Here is a 12,964-nt window from a genome sequence, read left to right as displayed (position 1 = left end):
ACAGGCTCCGAAGGTTCCCAGGAAAATGAAGAATGGTCTAAACTCCACTCTGGTGCCAGTGGTCCGACCACACAGCGTTTCTATGGAGAGACGTGGTGGGACCCCCTGACCATATCCAAAAAAGCCATGTTCTGGGCCCCACACTGTGAGTCCAGAGATAGAACCAGAATGTGGGCACTTGACTGAAGTTCACGGTCAAATCCCTTTTGCCTTTTGTTTCCTCAGCAAGCTTCGGCTTTGTCCCGACCAACATTCAAGTGCCATGTTTGGTCACCCGCAGAACTAACTGAGCCATTCACGCCGGCCAAAAACCCTCCTCCCGGGGGGAAGGGGGGGGGGGGGGGGGGGAGTGAAAAAAGAGCCATCGAGAAAAACATAATGCCTCTGCTTCCATTCAAAACTTAGCCCTAGAGAGTCTATTCAGAACTCATTCCTCCCTGTGGACTCATTCCCCTAGAGAGGGATCCCGTCTCTCTCTCTCCCTTCACACTCATCGTCTTTGTATTAACCCATTTAGACCGGGAACGCATCTGTGTCATTTTAAGATTTCTCTGGGCTATTCAAAAATAGCAGATATACGAGCTTGTAGATCTGCATTATTTTTTTTTTAATCGTGAAAATCTTCAGCAAATCTTTGAATATATGTCTTTTTTAAAGCAAACATTTGTAACTCAAATCTTTGCTTCTGGGGGGTCCCTGGAACTAAATGTTTTGAGATGGGGGTCCACGGCCAAATACATATCATTTTGGGGGTCCTTGACATGAAAAAATGTGAGAACCACTGATATTATAGCAACATACGTTTCTTTCAAAAACGGGAAGACATTCGTAGAATCCCCAAAAGCAAATATTTGAGTTAAAATGTTCACTTTAAAAAAAGTATTAATATATATAATATAAGATTTGCACAGATTTGCAAGATTTTTCCAAAAATTTGCAGATCTACGCTTGTATATCTATTCAGCTATTTTTGAATAGCCAAAGAAATGTTTAAAATGACACATATGCGTTCGTTCCCGGTTTGAATGGGTTAATACCTCGGTGTTCCTGAAAGACAAGGAGGTGGCGACGATCCAGAAGCCGAGTGCCAAGCTCTTGACACATGAGAAAAGAAAGCGAGAGAGAGAGCGAGAGAGAGAGCGAGAGAGAGAGAGAGAGAGAGAGAGAGAGAGAGAGAGAGAGAGAGAGGGATGGGATTTTTGAAGCTGGAATGTAGGAGGCCTGGCTAGGCATGAATAGAATGGAGACGTTAGCGTGTGCTGATGCCAAGGCCTCCTTTTTTTTACCAAGATCCTGCTGGGTTCTCCAAATATGGCAACATAAGGGCCGGTGGGAATGGAAAATAATTTGGGCCTCATGCCGTACAGAAGAAACAACAACAAAAAAAAAAAACTGCAAATGGGAGAGATAATGTACAGCGTGTCATCGTGAATTCACTCACATTATGCACATTGTTTAATAGCGGCACACGTACGGTGATCAAATGAATGTGCGTTTTGCCGCACTTGTGCTTAAACCCTATATCAGAGGTCTTCAACTGACCCATAGGGGGTCCTCAGAGTTACTACAGGGGGGCCGATAGGATTCTTTTTTTTTTGCAAGGCATTGAGAGCTTGTAGATCAGCTATTTTCAGCAAAGTAGCTTGGTCTAGAGGGGAAAAGGAGCAAAAGGTCAGAGCCAAAGGTCAAGTTTACTAAGCATCGAGGGTTTAAGTGGTTAAATGTCTGAAATAAACAAAGAACATACACAAAACACTGATAGTCAATTAAGCTATCTATGAAATCTAAGTAAAAGTTTTTTCTGCAACACGATTTTATACAATATGTAGTGGGGGGGGTGTCCCTGCTTCATCTGTCTCTCAGCTAAAAGGTCCTTGGGCTGAAAAACGTTGAAGACCCCTGCCCTATATACTTCGTTGACCGGAGTCCTCCAGGGGGTCTATACGTTTCCCTCTACACAAAATCTCTTTGTCAAAAGTAACCGATCTAGGAGCTCACAACAAAACGGCACGTTGCAACGCATCGCAAGCTTGTAGATCGGCTATTTTCGCCGAACGGTTCGGCCCCAGAATAGGGCCACTAAAGGTTCATTCTTCCCTCTTGTGACCATCTGTGGTTCCCTGTTGGTCGTCGTTGTGACCAGCCGAAGGATTCTTGTTATAGCCAGACTCTTTGACCACACTTCACTTCACTTCAGCACCGCGCCAATAGCTCCAGGTTAAACAACTGTCACGTCCTGCTGTCATCACAGACTTCTCCCCGACTTCAACAGATGATGATGACTGAATCGAGCGTCTCGGAGTCAGGGAAAGGTCGGAGGCAAACCGAGGGTCTTACGGTCTATAGAGACGTACTTCCCCCATGACCCCCGGGCGATCACGTTTTTTTTCTCCACAGCTTCCCTGTCAGCTCATGAAGTGCCGAGTTAACCCGTCGAGGCCTGAGGTTCCGATTCTACAAATGTCTTCTAAATTCGAAGAGTTTTTTGAAAAAACTTTGTTGCTATATCAGTGGTTCTCAAACTTTTTCATGTCAAGGACCCCCAAAATGATGCGTATTTGGCTGCGGACCCCCATCTCAAAATATATTTTTTTCCAGGGACCCCCAGAAGCAAAGATTTGAGTTACAAATGTTCACTTTAAAAATATATATTATTCAAAGACGTGCACAAATGTTCACGATTTTTCAAAAATAGCAGATCTACAAGCTCATAGCGCGGCACTCGGTGCCGCGCTATGAGCTTGTAGATCTGCTATTTTTGAATAGCCAAAGTGTAAAATAATGCTTTTAAGCTCAAATCAAAAAGTGACACAGATTCCGTTCCCGGTCTGAATGGGTTAAAATGCTTTGTTGATCCTGAAACAAAGAGGTCATCGTCACGCACGTGGGCGAGATTCTTGACAGCCCTTAGCAGCCCCGCGTTTGATGCGCTCGCTGAGCATTCATGAATAAAACAAGACAGTTCCTCAAAGAGACAGCGTCGTACATATATACTCGTTACGTCTTCCACTTCAGAGAGATTTCTTATTAATGCGACCTTTTTCGATCCCTCGAGGAGACCTAATGCCTGCTCTGTATACGGAAGTGTGCCGTGCACTAGGGTTGATATTATCCGGTGTTACTAGTGTTATTATGGTTTGCAAGCACACACACGCACGCACGCGCACACGCACACACACATATATATATATAAATAAAATCACACCCAGTGTGAAGTGGGCGGTGTGGTCATCACAGTGGTCATCACAGTGATGGAAGCTCACTTAAAAAAAAGTTTTTTTTTTAAGTGCATAGTCCTATTTATAGGTTATTAATTTCATCATAATTTCATCATGTGTCTCGCTAGCCAATCACAGTGGTGAATGGAGTCAGCGGGGAATAGAGTCAGCGGGGGTGTCCAGGGGCCACCCATTGTGGGTGGAAGGGGTGTACAATGGGTGGCCAATCACAGTGCAGTTAGGGGGGGTACAATGGGTGGCCAATCACAGTGCAGCAAATGTCAATGTCCCAACCTCACATATAGGGGCGGCTACACTGCCCCAAAAAAATTCATAGTATGTATGATTGTTATCTCACTCAAACAGTAAACAAACCAACATACAGTATAAGTGTATACAGGGTATCTGCACATTTCTGAAGTTACAATTTAATGACTTTTAAGACCTTTTTAATATAAATTGCCCAAATTGTCAAATATTATGTGAAAAAGAGCAGAGGTCAATCTACAAGCTCACAACGCCTTGCAGTGCAAGGCGTTGTGAGCTTGTACTTCGGCATTACAAATAGAGTCAAACTAAATGTAATGCCTACAATTCCAAATGCTTGTCAGGGTGGGGGGGCCCCAGTTCAAATATGATTATTTTGGGCGGTCTGAAAAGTTTGGGAACCCTTGATCTATTCCAGCAGTTTGTAGGCCTAATAGCACTTTGCTACTCTGCCAATGTGTGAATGAGATGCATCATTTCTTCTATCATGGTATCATGGTTGTACATTATTGACATTGTCATGCTTTTAGCATAGGCACCCAGAGACACGACAGAGTATATATATAGTTAACGCCCGCAAGTTTGGATGAGGGCCATCATCATCTCCGCATTTGAGTTATACAAGTATTCCCTGCCACCACTGTAGCAGGCTGGTCCATTATTAATGATGGCATGTATACTATTTGTATTATTCATTGACCACGTCAGTTGCCATTCGTCTCGAGAGCGACTCATGTGGGTGTACCGAATGCCAAAGCAAAACAGCCGTTCACACAGACCTGAAGGAATTTAAACTGCTTATGTGCAGCTGTATATTTTATCTCCCGAGTGAAAGCTCATATTAGCATGCAGCAGGAATTCCTCGCAGGCACAAAGTCGGGCGTAACAAGTTTGTCAGGGAAAGTCTTCCCCGGGAACAGCACTGTCTAATTGGTGTGGTCCGACGATCGATTCCAACCATATCAATCTTACCCCTGAATCCTTATTCTGTCTCACAGAGCATTAATAATTCATCCCGCTTTTGGAAAGGTGCATGCCCTTGTCAGAGCTTGTGAGCTTGGAATTACAAAGTGTCTTCAACAGCCTTGCAATGGTTTTGAGACAACGACTTAAACTTTACCTGTCTCGTAGCTAAACTCGTGCTAGTACATTTCCACCAGTGGTGGAAAACATACTCACATTTCTTACATAAAGGACGACTTCGCCACTTTTCAACGTATCTTCATATAATAGGTCCTCACTAATGCTCATGATCGGTCTGACTCGGTCTGTGTCTCAGAGGAGGCTGTGGACAGTTCGGGTAGAGTCCCGTCTACCAGTGACATCATCAATGGGGAATCCAAGCTAATAGAAACTGCAGGCTTTGTATTCCTGGAAAGTTGCAATGCAATAATAGATCCCATTGTTCTCGCCTTAATAAAAATCGGAATAAAAAATTGTAATCTTTTAGAAAAAAAAAATCCTGTCTAATGATGATGTCACTGGTAGATGGGTTTCTGGACTGTCCACAGCCCTCCTATGAGACACAGACCAAGTAGAAAAAAAGTGTATCATTTTATCATTTTATTTATTTATGAGCATTAGTGAGGACCTATTATATGAAGATATGTTGAAAAGTGGTGAAGTCGTCCTGCTAATACCTAATACTGCAATGTAGAAGGACTCTTTTACAAGTAAAAGTCCGGAATTCAAAATTTACTTGAGTAAAAGTACAAAAGTGTTGGTATCAAAATGTACTTAAAGTACTAAGTACTAAAATGTTTGAAAATAGCAGATCTACAAGCTGACAACGCGTCACGATGCAACGCTTTGTGAGCTTGTAGATCGACTATTCTCAAGAATATTACATAGGGCTGAAGTGGTTCATGTATGTTATATAATGTGATAATTTATATCTGCAAAGTAACTAGAGTAAAAGTACAATATTTGCCGCTGAGATGTAGTGGAGTAGTAGTAAAAGTATAGACAATTAGAAATACAAGTACCTTCAGTGCACATATACAAATGCTTCCACATATATGGATATTGGTCTAATGGGGCAATTTGTCCATCGGCCTACATGTAGCAAGAAAACAGTATACACATTGAATACATGGGTTGTCTTGGTTGCTACTTGGGCAGTGGACACAGCAAACTAGCTAATCAGATGTTATACAACATAGCATCCGTTCTACTATGGTAGAGACAGCATAACAACAATGACAAACAAGATTGTTTATATTGCATACCACATAGAAACAAAGCAATATAACATTCTCCACACTGGGATACTGAAGACAAAGACTTGTAAAGTCCAATGTGTTTTGTTTTATTTAACCACTTATATAACCGTGCAATATACATATATTGGGGTCTTCCAGGGGTCTATCCTCGGACCCCTCCTTTTTCCCTCTACACCAAATCTCTTCGCCCTAGAATAAGGGCTCCTCGGTTCATGTGGTTAATACATCAAACGCAAGAGAAATTAGAACTATCAGACGAAGATAGCTATAAGTGGTAAATGGTGCATTTTTATAAAGTGCTTTTATCCAAAGCGCTTTACATAGGTTGTGCATTACATTCACCCATTCACACACACATTCACACACCGATGGCGGAGGAAACCATGCAAGGCACCAACCTGCCCATCTGGAGCAATTAGGGGTTCAGCGTTTTGCTCAAGGACACTTCGACACTAAGGAACCCGGGATCGAACTGAAAACCCCGCAGATGTCATCCGGCCGCTCTACCGGCTACTCTATACCCCTGAGCCACTGCCGCTATAGATGCAGGCCAAGTTTAAAACTACATAAAAACTGAAGCGCCAAAGTTACAAGCGGAGACGACAACAACAGCACACAGTCATGTGCATTTCAGAGGAAGCCACACTTTTGAACCCGCCAAACCACAGACCTGAGACCTCCCCCTTAAAGTGTGACACTGTTTAGGGCATGTGCTACAAGGAAGGGGGGGGCGGGGGGGGGGGGGGGTGGTGGGGGATAACACAACAATAACAGAGGCATCTGCAATTGGCCCGAGACGAATCAGTGCCACTGAAGTGAATTAAACAACAAAGGAAGCACTTACTGTATGCGTTAAAGAGCCCTCTCTCACATGGTCCTTCCGACAGAGAAGAGAAGCATGCAGCGTTCCCACTGAGAAAGAAAACAATGCTGAGTTAACCTTGACTGAACCAAGAGAGCGAACGAGAGAGAGAGAGAGAGAGAGAGAGAGAGAGAGAGAGAGAGAGATGTAGTAGATGCACACAGCATGAATCCACATGGCCAGTGCCCCACTCAAAACAAAACACTTAGGACCTTTTCTTGCATCTCTCTCTCTCTCTCTCTCTCTCTCTCTCTCTCTCTCTCTCTCTCTCTCTCTCTCTCTCTCTCTCTCTCTCTCTCTCTCTCTCTCTCTCTCTCTCTCTCTCTCTCTCTCTCTCTCTCTCTCTCTCTCTCTCTCTCTCTCTCTCTCTCTCTCATGGCTCCCCTACCCCCTCCATCACCCTTACAAACCCCCCGCCTTCTTGCCTTTGCCTTCAGGTTTAACTCGTCATGTGTTCGAGCTCAGGCAAGCGTAAGAGCAAGGCTGGAGAGAAAAACCAGTGCTTTCCAAATGCTCCATCCATTACATGGACCGTTGAGCTTTCACCGGCAAAAACAATCGTCACTTCCCCTGGGTTTCATCCAGTGAACCTGAAAGCATACATGGGCCACGGGCGGCCCGGGGGCCACATGCGGCCCCCACCTTCACTTAATGCAGGTTAATATCGGAATACTGATATATTATTGATTTCAGCTGTTAGAATTCCAAACATGACCCGCTTTAATTACTTCAGTCTACAGACTGAAGTAATTAAAGCAGGGTCATGTTTGCATGACAATAGATTTTTAATACTAGTCATTAAGTACTATATATATAGATGTTGGTAGCTTAATGACTAGTATTAAAATGATGTTGTCTTTTTCATGTCCAATGTTGTATTTAAGTTCAAAAAGTTAACATATAACTAAATGCTAAATGTTACTTTTCAGGATTCCAATTAAAAATAGCACAAAAACAAATCAGGATTCCAATAAAAAAATAGCAAAAACAGCAGATCTACAAGCTCAAAAGGTGTCGCAGACTTTGAGCGTTTTGAGCTTGTAGATCGGCTATCTTTGCTACTTTTGTGTGACATAGAATGGCGCAGTACGGCATTCATTTACGAAAAAAAGTTAAAATACGGAGATAAAGAGGTGTCTGCCCAACAGTATATGCAATGTGGCCCTCTGGAGTGAGTGTGGAAATATAATGGCCCTCTCCATCATCAAAGTTGCCCACCCCTGCCTGAAAGGACGGTTGTTGAGCTGAGGCAGGGAGGGGGTGCATCTGGCATCTTGGTCGACCCCACAAAAATCTTCCCTAGGATTTCATTTTGAAGGAAGTTTCTTTACGGTTCCTCCTTGTGTGTTGAAAAGCCTGTCTCCTCTCTTATGCCTTAAATAAATCTCCTTCGAAAAACACTGGTGCATCTCGGATCGGCTGCAAAAGTCAATGGGAACAATGATGAAAGAAAGCGCCCCAGATGTCTTTGAAAACGGAGCCGCGAGTCTCACTGCTCATTCACCTTGTAATGTGGGCCTTTTTTAGTGTTGCAGCTGTCAAACCAACCGGTGGTTTATTGATATTACACAGCTCTGTTGAATACTCATTTCCGACCGGTCTATCAAGCCACTCTGCGTTCACTTATTACCTGATAGCACAGCATTGGAGCAGGTTTTTTTCTCTTTTTTTTACCAAGGTCACAAGGCCAGGATAACAGAGTTTTTCAACGCCGTTCATATGGCTGCATAGCCGTGGACACCCAAATGCAGTTTGAAACTGTCTGAATTCCGCTATTTAAAATCCAGTTTTGAGTGATCTTCGGTCTTAATGCATAACGCTTTCCATGTAAAATCTAACTTTAGAGTCCCATTTCTGAACAAGGGCAATGATCAACGATTGTGTTTACATGTCAAAGACTTACTAGCTTGAGAAGATGTAGCCCACAGACTGTCTGTATGAACATTTGGATGCAGAAGTGGGTGCTTGTAATATGATGGGAGTGTACCTATATGTTACCACAGCCCTATGTTCCCTCCTAATCCCAGCCAAAACATCTATCTATCCCTACCTCCAGTGGTGGAAAAAGTGTCCCAAGTTCTCAAATGTATAAAAAATCTTTTGAAAATAGACGATCTACAAGCTGTACAAATTGGAAATACTCAAGTAAAGTACAAATACCTCAAAATTGTACTTAAGTAAATGTACTTAGTTACTCTCCAGTCTCCACCACTGCCTTACCCTTACCCTCACCCCAACCCTAAACTGAGGGAACACATAGGGCTGACCCCGTTAGAATAAACACAGGCTAATGCCAAAGCCATAGCTTGTTTTATTAAATGTTTGGATAATCCTTTGTAATTCAAACCGACTTACCAACTTACTTACTAGCTTACTGAGTGAAAATACTAATTTTCATGCAGGCTGCATTTGGGCCTCCTCCATGCAGGTCTAATGGCTGCACAGCTTATAGAGAAGCCAACAATATTTCTGACTCCCCACAGGGGGGAATTTGGAAATTGGACGAGCTAAGCCGCTCGGAGAGCCTTGACAACATGATCAACAGCTAAGTCAAACACCCGCGGGCAGCGGGGATCTCTACAAAGGCCTGCAGGATCAGGCCAGGCAAGTTCAGCCATCTGGACACGATTACTACCGTACCTCCCCGGGCAGAAATAATGTAAGAATAAGAATAATATACTGAACCTTAAGATTATGAAGTATTATGTCTTCCTCCTTATTGTCCCCTATCTGTGTCTTCACCAGTGGTGGAAAAAAAGTACTCAAATGTTTTACTTAAGTTACAAGTAAAAGTCTGGAATTAAAAAATGTACTTGAGTAAAAGTACAAAAGTGTTGGAATCAAAATGTACTAAAAGTACTAAAATGTTTGAAAATAGCAGATCTACAAGCTGTGAGCTTGTACATCGGCTATTTTCAAATAGCCTAGGTATGAAATAGGGCTAAAGTGGTTAATGTATGTTTTATAATGTAATCATTTATATCTGCAGGTAACTAGTAACTAACATTTACAAATAATTGTTGTGGAGTAAAAGTACAACAACAACAAAAAGTACTTTGAGATATAGTGGAGTAGAAGTAAAAGTATAGACAATTGGAAATACTCCAGTAAAGTAAAAGTACCCCAAAGTTGAAATCCACCCATTTTCAATATTTAACTATGTCATTAATATAGCATAAAGGAGTTGTGTGGAAATAAGAAAAAAGTTCCCCCCTTTCTGTGTTGCCTTGAACTGGAGGATTGATTGTGGGTTTAACATTGCAAATTACAACATGATGAGTCATCACGTTGTAATTTGCAATGTTAAACTCACAATCAATCCTCCAGTTCAAGGCAAAAAGAAAAGGGGGGAACTTTTTTCTTATTTCCACACAACTCCTTTATGCTATATTAATGACATAGTTAAATATTGAAAATGGGTGGATTTCCCCTTTAAGTACAGTACTTGAGTAAATGCACTTTGCTCCTTTACACCACTGCCTATCTGTGTATCTTCACTCCCTTGAACCCACGCGTACGTACGTGCACAGATCTGCAGAGTTTAATCTAGCTGGGTACTAGATTGCCAGTAAAGTGGGGGAATAATCTTACAAGGCACTCAGGACCAGGCTGTAATTGTATCATGGGTTTTATGTGAATGGGATTATGCATGATGTGGTCCCTTTGGACGTTTGCTAACAATAAAAAGAAAAAAACGGCTGAAATGGCTCCTTTATGAGCTTTGCTCTACTTATGTGAATTAGGATCCTGTGCTCAACCATGAAAACAAACAGTAACACTTGCATTATCACTTGAACACTATAGCGCAGTGGTTCTCAAACTTTTTCATGTCAAGGACCCCCTAATTGACACTTATTACCCCGCGGACCCCCATTTGAAAAGATAAGCCAGGGACCCCAATAAGAGAAGGTTTTTACGGCTCTCTAGCAGTGATTCTCAACCATTTTCATTTCAAGGACCCCCCAGTTTGACATGCATTAGGCTACGGACCCCCATCTAGTGGCATTTATACCTCTGGGACCCCAATTCACATTGTAAAACCAATGTCAATTTAACTCTGAGAGTGTACAAATGGAACCAAATGGACCCGTTAGGGTCCATTTGGTTCCATTTGTACACTCTCTGAGTTACAGACCCATAAGGGTCCATTTGGTTCCTGTCCATCATTTAGCTGGGGACCCCCTGAAACCCCCTCAAGTACCCCTGGGGGTCCCCGGACCCCACTTTGAGAACCAACGCTATAGCGTCCCTATGCCGGGGGAGAACATTAAGTGAAAATAGATCTACAGCTCACAAATGCGTCACGATGTGGGACGTTGTGGGCTTGTATGGCTATTTCTGGGAAAAGAGATTTGGGGAAAAAAGGAGAGGGTCAAGGATAGAGTGCTGACGGATCCCGGTCAACTAAGTATACAGTATAGGGTTTAAGTTGACAGCCGGAATGTAGACGGCATCTAGGAGCAGTAATGGTTAGCGCCCCAGCCTGTGTCTTCCGTGAGGAAGAAAGGTGAGGCCTTTAAGGAGGGCCATTCAAGCAAGCCGCAAGGGGAGCCTGCAGTACCACCACGGCCCAAGAAACCATCACGCCAGAATGAAATGTTTGGATCGGAGGGAGTCTGGCGCAACGCTCAGGTCCTGGACCTGGTGAGACGAAGGAGGACCCCGGCCAGGAGGCCATCCACAGAGCCTAGTCCCTCCACGTGCCAGAGCCTCTCCTCTCACCCCAGCCCCAGCAGAGTAGTTCGGGAGAAGTGGATTGAGTGGCCCTGTCTTGCCCTAAGAGGACTGACCGTGGGTAGCAACTGGGACGTAAGTCTCCGGCTGGGTCACCTGGGCGACTGTGTATGTTGTTGCGAGACCCGAAACACCCGTCGACCCCAGGCTACAACACTGATGATACGTCCCAGGTGCATCCAAGTGATGTTTTTCTTTATAAGTGACTCATGATGCATGATTGCGCCCATCTGGACCACAAATATTTCATGTGTCATAACAATATTTTAACGATATTGACAATATATTTTAATATTTTTACTATAGCAATATTTTACTGCTTACTTTTTACTATTTTCTTTTCTTTTACTACTATTTTCTCTGCAATATAAGGCTGTGAATGCTGGACCCTAAAACATGCCCTCCAAAAGTCCCTGGATGGGTAGCTAGTAGCTAGCTGCAGTACAAAACATCAACCAGGATGAACATACAGTATGTACTGTAACATAATGGGCTACCGAGGGCGAGAGAGAAGATAGCGGCCGGGATAATGAGGCTGGCTTGTCACTGCCATTGAGCTTCCAGCCAGCAAACTTTCCCACACCTAATATGTGGGAGGTATAAAGGAAAGATGCAGGGGCGGAAAGTACTGGCCAGCTCGCCAGATGTATGGAGGATCTAAAGAGAAGTTATACAGTAACAGCAGTGCTGTAAAGTAACTAAAGTACATTTACTCAAGTACTGTACTTACTGTAAGTAACATTTTTAGGTACTTTTACTTTACTAGAGTATTTCCAATTTTCAATACTTTTACTTTACATCTCAGAAACAAATATTGTACTTTTACTCCAGTACACCTATTTGATAACTTAGTAGATTTTGATAATTATTACAAAACCACTTATATACAGTACTAGAGTTTCGGGGGGCTACGCCCCCCTCAACCCCAGCCGCGTGCGTGTATATTGGGGTACCCAAATCGCCGGAGTAAAAGTGTCCAAAAAGGAAAAAAAAAAAAAAAAAAAAAAAATTGGAAAAAATGTTAATAGTGATTGTTACTTTGGTGGTCCGCGGACCCCCTGGTGGTCCGCCGACCCCTGTGAGTGTTGGGACCCCCGGGGACCCCCCTGGAACATGGCGGACCCCTTCGGCAGTTTTTGTTTTTTTCATGCACGGTTTGCTTGTTTCTGTCGCTTGTTTTTTAAAACCTGGCAGCAAACTTGGCAACCCGACTGACATCACTGACCTATCCTTGGTATTTGTACTTCCGGGTTGCATAATGATGACATCACTGTCGAGTCCTGTGGTGTCATGAACCTAGGCAGGTTTGTTTACCAAATTACCCTGGGCAGAGTGCTGTGCTGTGGCGGTGGCTGTTTGTTTTTGTGTTTGGGATGAACATGGCACGTGAAGGACGGACATATTGTGATCGAGACATGAGTGAAGTGAAAGTAACGGCCTGGGTGGAACAAAGGAGGTACGTAAGAAGGGGGGGGGGGGGGGTTGAAGCAAAGGAGCTGTGTGTGTGCTGTTGTGGAGGACATGGGCAGAGTGCAATGGCGGCCGCTCGTGTTGTTTCGGCGAAACCCGTCGCCGTGCGGTGTCGGTGGTGTGCACGGTAAACGGTACGAAGCTGCCTCCCCTTCCGTTTTGTCCGACATTTGGTGAGTAGAATTAATTAT

The sequence above is a fragment of the Gymnoscopelus microlampas genome, assembly GCF_963454915.1.
Source record: "Gymnoscopelus microlampas genome assembly, chromosome: 24".
NCBI lineage: Eukaryota > Metazoa > Chordata > Actinopteri > Myctophiformes > Myctophidae > Gymnoscopelus > Gymnoscopelus microlampas.
Note: the sequence above shows the minus strand (reverse complement) of the source record.